The 9156-nt window shown below is 36.4% G+C and overlaps 1 long non-coding RNA gene across 1 annotated transcript; it reads right to left on the bottom strand.

The window, feature by feature from the left end:
* Positions 1 to 1844: 1844 nt before the first annotated feature.
* On the bottom strand, positions 1845 to 2287 carry LOC116716393 (uncharacterized). The gene is made up of 2 exons (XR_004338448.1): positions 2100 to 2287; positions 1845 to 2016 (listed from the first exon to the last, which is right to left on the bottom strand). It is a non-coding gene; the product is annotated as an uncharacterized LOC116716393 (long non-coding RNA).
* Positions 2288 to 9156: the final 6869 nt, after the last annotated feature.

Raw genomic sequence — 9156 nt, 5'->3', positions numbered from 1 at the left:
TTGTTTTAAGATTTAATAATAACAGACAACTTTGCATTACTTATAACACCTGTTTAAAATGTTCTTGAGGCAAAGATATTTTTAAACTCATGTAAATTTAAGGTATTTCAAAAGCAGAATTTGTGTTTTTAGAGTTGTTCTCATCTGCCTGACTGGCTTATATTTGGTTTTTTTGTCATTTGAAAAATAAAGATAATTGTAACAATGAAAATTGTTTTATAAGTGCATGACACTTTTGTAGTTAAAAAATGTCCGAACAAACTATTGGCCCCGGGCATCTTGACTTTATCAAATCTGGCCCTCTTTGCAAAAAGTTTGGACACCCCTGATTTAGAGGCTTCACGGAGTTTTGATCTGAACTGGATTCAACTGGAAAGTTGATCTTTTTTCTCTCTGATTCATTTTCATCCTGGAACCAGAAATGGTCTGAGAATGGAAACATGGGAGCCATTTTCAGTTCAGCTTTGAAGCCATGGAAGCCACTTCAAACCTCTTTTCTCTGCTGCTTCGTCCTTCTGTTGACATGAAAATGTTCCTCAAAGCTCCACAGATAAAAAGATGCTTCACTGGAAACTGCAGCGAAACTTCAGCTTCCATCAGAGAAACCAGTTTAACCAGTTTAGAACTGGATGTCCTACAGAAACTCTGATCTTAGAGCAGTTTTCAGGAACATGTGGAACCTGGAAAAAAAAGATTTTATATATTTTATGTTCATTGTAAAAGCTAAATCTTGGAAGTTTTACGTCATCATTGATTCTCAGCTTTAATTTCTCTCAGTTTGTTTTGGTTTTTACTTTTTTAACTCCATATTTCATGTTTTGAGTTTTCTAGAGAACTTCGGGCTCTTTACTGTGATTTTACTGATTTATTCAAACCTCAGAGAATCACTGGGATAATGTGCTGATTGGTTCATGTTTGATTTTCATAATTCTTCTAATGTAATGTGGGTTGCTGGATGTTTAACGACCAAATAAAGTTTTTAAAAAATCTTTGTGTATTTTTTATGCAGCTGACTGTGTACACATATAATAAATAAATAAACTTGTCTTGTACATTCTGCGTCTTCTTCTCACACTTTTTGCCTGAGAGGAGAGTCTCTCCCTCAACCTAGGTACCCTTAGTTTAAACTTTAAGGTTTAAAGAGCTGTTGCTCTTTTTGCTTCAGCGATTAAATATTCCTTTTCTTTCCTTCTTTCTGTGCAACCATGAAAGCTGTGATCCCACCCGGCCCGGCTCAGTTGTTACCTGGTACCAGGAGAAGTTGGTTCTGATGCACCATACATCTGAAATAAAGTTGCTTGTCGCAGCCTTTCGTTCCAAAAAAGCAAAAAATAAAAACTCCAATAAAGGCTGTGGGTGGTAACAGGCGGTTTGGGATCTGTACGCACTTTGACTCGATTCATTTATTGCAAAAGTAGAAATAAAGGTCTTGTAACTTAGTTGAAATGAAAAATAATCTCAATTTAATGTTTGAAGGTGTAAACAAGTGTTCAAAAAAAAAAAATCATTCTACCAAACCTCCCGTCCACACCAGACATCCACCAAACAATCCACCCAGCACCCGGTGTGTTTTGGTGGGAGGGTCTAACAATTAACAACGTAAATTAAACAATTCCAAATATAAAAATTAATTACAAATTTTGATTCTAAATTAACTTAAATATATTCCAACTACCCAAAGAACAAAACAAAATTGGTAGAAATTATAAACTACAAAACCTTAGCATAAATGGCCACGACAGTTGCTCCTAAAGTCATCAGTTGGACCTGTCTGGTTCTTCATCTGGTCTCTGTCATGTTGTTTTGAACTCTCCGAACCCACATGCAAAGACTCTCTCAGGAGATCAGATTAAAGATTTATTTACAAAAGACAATTGGTGTGTAATGCAGGAGCGTCTGATCAGGAGCGGACCGGTGTGATCGAACAGCTGGTAGGTGGGCGTAACTCGTCAGGGAGCTCAGCGGATGGAACTGCAAATCCCGTACTTCGCATGGAGTGTCCAGACAACAGGGAGCCTAGGAATCACAGAAAGGTACAGGACAGGTAAGCGTGCGAAACAGACTGGATATCTTTCTAGAGATCTCAGGACCAGATGTACCACAAAGGCGACAACACTTTGGCGACGAAGTGCCGGGAACCCGCTCCTAATATGCTCCCGCTGATGATCCACAGGTGTGCCGAAACACACCTGTGGAGAGGGTGTGTGAATACGGCAGCGAGCTCTCGAACGCCACCTAGAAGGAAACCAGAGGAACTGCTGAAGCCGCAGATCCTGACAGTCTCTGGTAGTTCAGGCAAGATGAAGAAGTTCCAATAGGTTCCAAATCTCATTATTTCTCAAGCAAATGATGCTGAGGGGTGCTGGTCAGGTCCTGAAACTGTTAAACGGACCTGGGTGGTGCACAGAATGGAAAATTGGTGAAGTACAAAAAGAAGTGCTCATTTGACCAAACTTGATTCGTATTCTCCCTCCAACCCTCTGCAGGTCCCCGCCATGTTTGGTGGTCCTAGCCCATTCCTTTCATGTAGCTGCCATAGACTCCCGTTCATTTTTCGACCTAGTCAAAGTCTGGCTAGGAACGTCTTATCGAGCTGGGACTTAACCCTAACTTCAGTGGCCTCTTACCTCAACCAGGTTTCAACACATTTTGATTTGTTTTTTAGCTCAATTTTTTAAATAAATCAGCTGAGCTTTAAAAACTCGTCTGAGTTTCTGTTGAATGAAGGAGCTTTGCCTCAATGCTGCTCGGCTCACCAGGAATTGGCCTTAAAAGTAAATGTTTAAACAGATTTTCTCTCCTTTTACTTTTTAAGGAGTAAAAAGGAACAGATGAACTCATGTTCCTTCATGTTTATTGGAATAAACATGAGTTCATTCCAATAAACTCATGTTATTGGAATGAACTCAGCTCAGCTTTAAAAAGTCATCTCAGTGATAACTGTTGGATGATGGAGTTTTATCTTAATGCTTCTCTGAAGGGGCTTGAATTTGGTTTTAAAAGTCTGATATTTTAACCAAGTTTTATTTTGTTTTATTTGTCTTTTCAAACTCTGTTTTGAAGACAGAAATCACAGCTCAGCTTCTGATTTCATTGTTGAGCTCCTGCTAGGTGCCAGAAATGTGTATTATCACGGTTCTGAACATCAGAAATGGACTTTAAAAAACCCAGAATGCATTGCATGGTGGGGCTTCATATTTTAGCTTCTAGTTCAGCTGTTTTTGCTGCAACCCCTAACAAACCATATACTGTTTTCATCAAAATGAACTCCTCTATCAAACTAGATGACTTAGAATGAATTTGGAAACTTGTAGAAAATCAGCACCATGAGTCAGAATAGGGTGTTTATTGTTGAACTGTTGCCTGCTGCGAGCTTCAACACGAAAAAGAAAAACCTCCTGCTGGCTGCTTTGGGTAAGTACCCTTACCTATTAATGTGGTCATGGAGTTACAACGGAGCATTCTAGAGGTCTTGCGGTGTATGATGGCACTAGAATGGCTCTTTGGTTTCGTTTCAGGGATGATGGTTTGAACCCCAGCAAGTGTCTAGAGATCTGGAAGGCAGCAGCTGGTCCAGGTTCTTCTTCCTTGGGACAATGGCTGGGTGATGATGACTTGGTATGACTGCTAATGCTCATCCTCCTGGTTAGCGTTATGACACGGGGAGCCATACCAATCTGGTGCAGAACTGCTGGTGCGCAGTTCATTTTGGCTAGCTTGATAAAGGTGAGTCGGTGCCCCACCAAGCAGACTCCCAGTACTCTACACAGACCAGCAGAGAATCAATCAATGCAGAGCATGCTGCATGTTAACCTTGCAGTGTTAACGGATAGCACGTGGGAAAGGTGACTCGGGAGTCTTGAATGCAGTCCAATCTTCTATAGCCTCACAAGCTAAACCAAGACCATTTTGGCAGCTTCCATGCAGAAAAGCATGATGCTCTTCTTTGTGTGTCACACATTGGTCTTTGCAGTACAACAGCCAGCTATTGGCTATAGCGAGATCCTTAATTAGTACCCTCAATTTCCATTTTTTGCCACTTGTGTGGTAGCAACTCATAAGGTCAATTACACCCATCTTGGAGTTGTATATATGGACAATACTGGGTTGTGAGATGGTCACTTATTTCAGTTTGACGTCTTTGTGAGGTGTCTTCTTGCAGGGTTAGGTAATTATGCAAGTAGTGGCATGCTAACCCTGTGCCACTACCTTTTTTTTTTTTTTTTTACCAGAATACTGTTTGGATCAGATGCCTCCATGGGAACTTTGGGTTCTGCAATCACCCATTTTGGCTGTCCCCTGTAATGTTTTCTAGTCTACAACTAACATGTGGCAGTAAAATGACCTCATGTGGATGCCAGGTGATAGGAGGTTATGTTCCACATATATTTGTACATGGCCCCTTAAGTTACAGTTCTAAAATGTGAGCTCATGGTGGTGAGAAAATTGGAGTATAGGTTCATACAACTTTTCTTAAAGTGAATATCTTGTAGTTTTAACAAGTGTGCACATTTAAACCCTTCAATGCTGAAAACATAAATGTACTTTACTATTTTTTAAGGAATAGTACTGCTGTGCAAAACCTAACTTTAAGGTTTAAACTTTAAGGTTTAAACTTTAAGGTTTAAACTTTAAGGTTTAAACTTTAAGGTTTAAACTTTAAGGTTTAAACTTTAAGGTTTAAACTTTAAGGTTTAAACTTTAAGGTTTAAACTTTAAGGTTTAAACTTTAAGGTTTAAACTTTAAGGTTTAAACTTTAAGGTTTAAACTTTAAGGTTTAAACTTTAAGGTTTAAACTTTAAGGTTTAAACTTTAAGGTTTAAACTTTAAGGTTTAAACTTTAAGGTTTAAACTTTAAGGTTTAAACTTTAAGGTTTAAACTTTAAGGTTTAAACTTTAAGGTTTAAACTTTAAGGTTTAAACTTTAAGGTTTAAACTTTAAGGTTTAAACTTTAAGGTTTAAACTTTAAGGTTTAAACTTTAAGGTTTAAACTTTAAGGTTTAAACTTTAAGGTTTAAACTTTAAGGTTTAAACTTTAAGGTTTAAACTTTAAGGTTTAAACTTTAAGGTTTAAACTTTAAGGTTTAAACTTTAAGGTTTAAACTTTAAGGTTTAAACTTTAAGGTTTAAACTTTAAGGTTTAAACTTTAAGGTTTAAACTTTAAGGTTTAAACTTTAAGGTTTAAACTTTAAGGTTTAAACTTTAAGGTTTAAACTTTAAGGTTTAAACTTTAAGGTTTAAACTTTAAGGTTTAAACTTTAAGGTTTAAACTTTAAGGTTTAAACTTTAAGGTTTAAACTTTAAGGTTTAAACTTTAAGGTTTAAACTTTAAGGTTTAAACTTTAAGGTTTAAACTTTAAGGTTTAAACTTTAAGGTTTAAACTTTAAGGTTTAAACTTTAAGGTTTAAACTTTAAGGTTTAAACTTTAAGGTTTAAACTTTAAGGTTTAAACTTTAAGGTTTAAACTTTAAGGTTTAAACTTTAAGGTTTAAACTTTAAGGTTTAAACTTTAAGGTTTAAACTTTAAGGTTTAAACTTTAAGGTTTAAACTTTAAGGTTTAAACTTTAAGGTTTAAACTTTAAGGTTTAAACTTTAAGGTTTAAACTTTAAGGTTTAAACTTTAAGGTTTAAACTTTAAGGTTTAAACTTTAAGGTTTAAACTTTAAGGTTTAAACTTTAAGGTTTAAACTTTAAGGTTTAAACTTTAAGGTTTAAACTTTAAGGTTTAAACTTTAAGGTTTAAACTTTAAGGTTTAAACTTTAAGGTTTAAACTTTAAGGTTTAAACTTTAAGGTTTAAACTTTAAGGTTTAAACTTTAAGGTTTAAACTTTAAGGTTTAAACTTTAAGGTTTAAACTTTAAGGTTTAAACTTTAAGGTTTAAACTTTAAGGTTTAAACTTTAAGGTTTAAACTTTAAGGTTTAAACTTTAAGGTTTAAACTTTAAGGTTTAAACTTTAAGGTTTAAACTTTAAGGTTTAAACTTTAAGGTTTAAACTTTAAGGTTTAAACTTTAAGGTTTAAACTTTAAGGTTTAAACTTTAAGGTTTAAACTTTAAGGTTTAAACTTTAAGGTTTAAACTTTAAGGTTTAAACTTTAAGGTTTAAACTTTAAGGTTTAAACTTTAAGGTTTAAACTTTAAGGTTTAAACTTTAAGGTTTAAACTTTAAGGTTTAAACTTTAAGGTTTAAACTTTAAGGTTTAAACTTTAAGGTTTAAACTTTAAGGTTTAAACTTTAAGGTTTAAACTTTAAGGTTTAAACTTTAAGGTTTAAACTTTAAGGTTTAAACTTTCGCATGCAGTACCTACCGTGGCCACCAGGGGCGCCGAAGAGCAATTTTTTTTTTTTTTTTCTTATCGATAAAATAATTTCTACATACATTATCAAATACTGTATATATTGTGAGCACAAATCACTTCATAGTGAAATTGTGTGTTTTTGATATGACAGGAATTGTTACAAAAAATGAATAAAAATCAGCTCCACCAAGGTGCCTGTTATTGGCCTTTAGGCTTAGTTTTTTATGCCTTGGGCATGTGTTGTGCCGAGAAACACTTACCTGCCGAGATATTCTTAAAGATTCATTTTTGTAAAAATGTGATATTCAAGGTTTAAACTTTAAGGCTTAAACCTTGCGATGCATGCAGTACCTACCGTGGCCACCAGGGGCGCCGAAGAGCAATTCTTTTTTTTTCTTTTCATCAATAAAATAATTTCTACATACATTATCAAATACTGTATATATTGTGAAAACAAATCACTTCATAGTGAAATTGTGTGTTATTGGCCTTTAGGCTTAGTTTTTTATGCCTTGGGCATGTGTTTTGCCGAGAAACGCTTACCTGCCGAGATATTCTTAAAGATTCGTTTTTGTAAAAATGTGATATTCAAGGTTGTACCGTGAGAATCTCGTCCCTTCCCATGCCGAGTTCAAACTTTAAGGTTTAAACTTGCGAAGCGTGCGGTACCTACCGCGTCCACCAGGGGCCCCGAAGAGCAGTTCTTTTTGTTTTGGGATAATGTGCTGATTGGTTCATGTTTGATCTTCATAATTCTTCTAATGCAATGTGGGTTGCTGGATGTTTAACGACCAAATAAAGTTTTTAAAGAATCTTTGTGTATTTTTTATGCAGCTGACTGTGTACACATATAATAACTAAACCTTCATGTTAATCCTCCATGCCATTTTTGCTGTATTATAAGTTTTCACATTTAGTTTCACAGCTTAAATTAGTAAAAGCAGAAACATCTCAAGTTGATTTCAGCTTTAAGCTACTAATTTAGCCAGCAGTTTATTTTTTGCAGTATTCAGACTGAAGATGTTTTTTTTAATAAAACAGATGAGAATCTTTTCAATCAAAACTCGTTTAATTAAATCAGCTATTGAATTAGAATAATAACTTGTATAAAACTGCCATTTCTGTCTGGTTAATGGTGCAGCAGATCCTGCAGGGGGCGCTCTGGGGCCTCAGTGTTCAGGTCGGTTACAGTCACATCTCCCAGACTCCTGAATCTTCTGGTTCCTTCCTGAAATGATTTCCTGCAATAAAATGTTGGTTGGAAATGAGCAGAAAACTGAGAAAAACCCGAAAAAGTTCAAATGTGACCTAAAGTTTTACAGCTCAACTCATACAAAGGAAAATAAAGGTGTTTATTGTCAGGGGGCGGAGCCTCAGGTGTGTCAGCTCTAGTCAGGTTTGGATCAGAACCGGTTCAGACTCCGTGCAGCAGCAGAGCAGAGTCTGTATATTTTTGTTATTTAATCAATTATCTTAAGAAAGCGAAATTGATAGGATATAAGGTTTCTTTTCTTTTTCTTTTTTGGGGGGGCTTGGGAGTAATATATATGTAGCATCCCGATCCACACTCCATTCCAGTTCATGGCGGTAATGCACATCAATAAGTTGCTTGCCAACCGCCAAAAAAGAAGAGCAGCGTCTGGATCAGGTGAGTGTTTTGCTGATGTTTTATTTACAATGTGAAATTAATCCACAGCATAAACAACTAAGCAGGTGTAAGTGAACCAGGGTGTGATATTATTTAAAACAATGTGGTTGCAAGGAAGTAAATTTGGTAAGACTTTATTTGAAGGGGTGCACGTAAAAAGGACATAGGATTCTTTATAAATGTTGTCATGAAATGACACTTTTTATACAGGGTTTACACTTTTAATTGACTTTTATGTAATGTTTTAGCGTAAGTGTGCATAAAAATCTCATTATTTACCAAAAAAATTGACAAAGTTTACACTTTTACTGTGTGGGTTATTGAACAAAACTATAACGCTGCCCTTAGATCAAATATAACTCGGATTAAATTAATGAATGAAATATAAAATCAGTATTCCTGGATGTAGAAAATGTTTCTGTAAGGATGCAGTTGTGACCTCACACCACTAGGGTGCGCTAGCGGCCGCGCTGTTTCTCTTCTCTCTTGGAATAGAAGTAGCGAGCACGTTACCTTGTACAGTGCGCATGCTCACTGAGCATTGTTGTTGTAGTCAGCTGGTGGTTGTCATTCTGGCGAAAAGTGGAGAAAAATATCAAGTGAAACGGAGCAAAAGTCGAACGGATTGAAATATTTTACAGAAACGACAGTAGGTGTCGCTGTTTTCGCTTTATAACTAACAGTGCCGCTTAATTTTATTTAAAATTAGAGCAAGTCGGTCGTTTCTCCGCAGGTGGAGCGCTCGGATGGAGGCAGAGCCGGAGGACCAGGAGGAGGAAGAGGCGGCTGCCGCCATGCTGTGGTCCATCCAGGAGGCTCTGGAGAGGCAGACCCAGCAGATCGGAGCGTCGGCCTGCGGGGCCACAGCGGTGGTGGACGTCCTGAAGGCCCTCGGAGTGGATGTTGCGCCGGAAGAAGCTGACCGCTGCGTCCAAACCCGCCTGAGGGATATATTATGGGATGTTGGTGCGTGAAGAATAGTTTTTGACATGTTTGCCAGCGAAATAATGTGCAGCTGTTCATTTCTATTGAGACTAGAACGGATAGCAGTGACAGAAAATGTATTTTTTTTGTCATCATTTTCTGTATTTAAAAGCTGTTGATTGTGTTGGAGTACAGAGAGTAGAATGTAAATGTGCAAGTTGTAATTTGTAAATGATTTGAGGGGATCTGGATGAATAAACGTTATGTTCAGGTCTTAA

Source organism: Xiphophorus hellerii, unplaced genomic scaffold, assembly GCF_003331165.1.
Source record: "Xiphophorus hellerii strain 12219 unplaced genomic scaffold, Xiphophorus_hellerii-4.1 PGA_scaffold_35__1_contigs__length_21418, whole genome shotgun sequence".
NCBI classification, from domain to species: Eukaryota; Metazoa; Chordata; class Actinopteri; order Cyprinodontiformes; family Poeciliidae; genus Xiphophorus; species Xiphophorus hellerii.
Note: the sequence above shows the minus strand (reverse complement) of the source record. Positions and strands in the feature narration are given on the sequence as shown.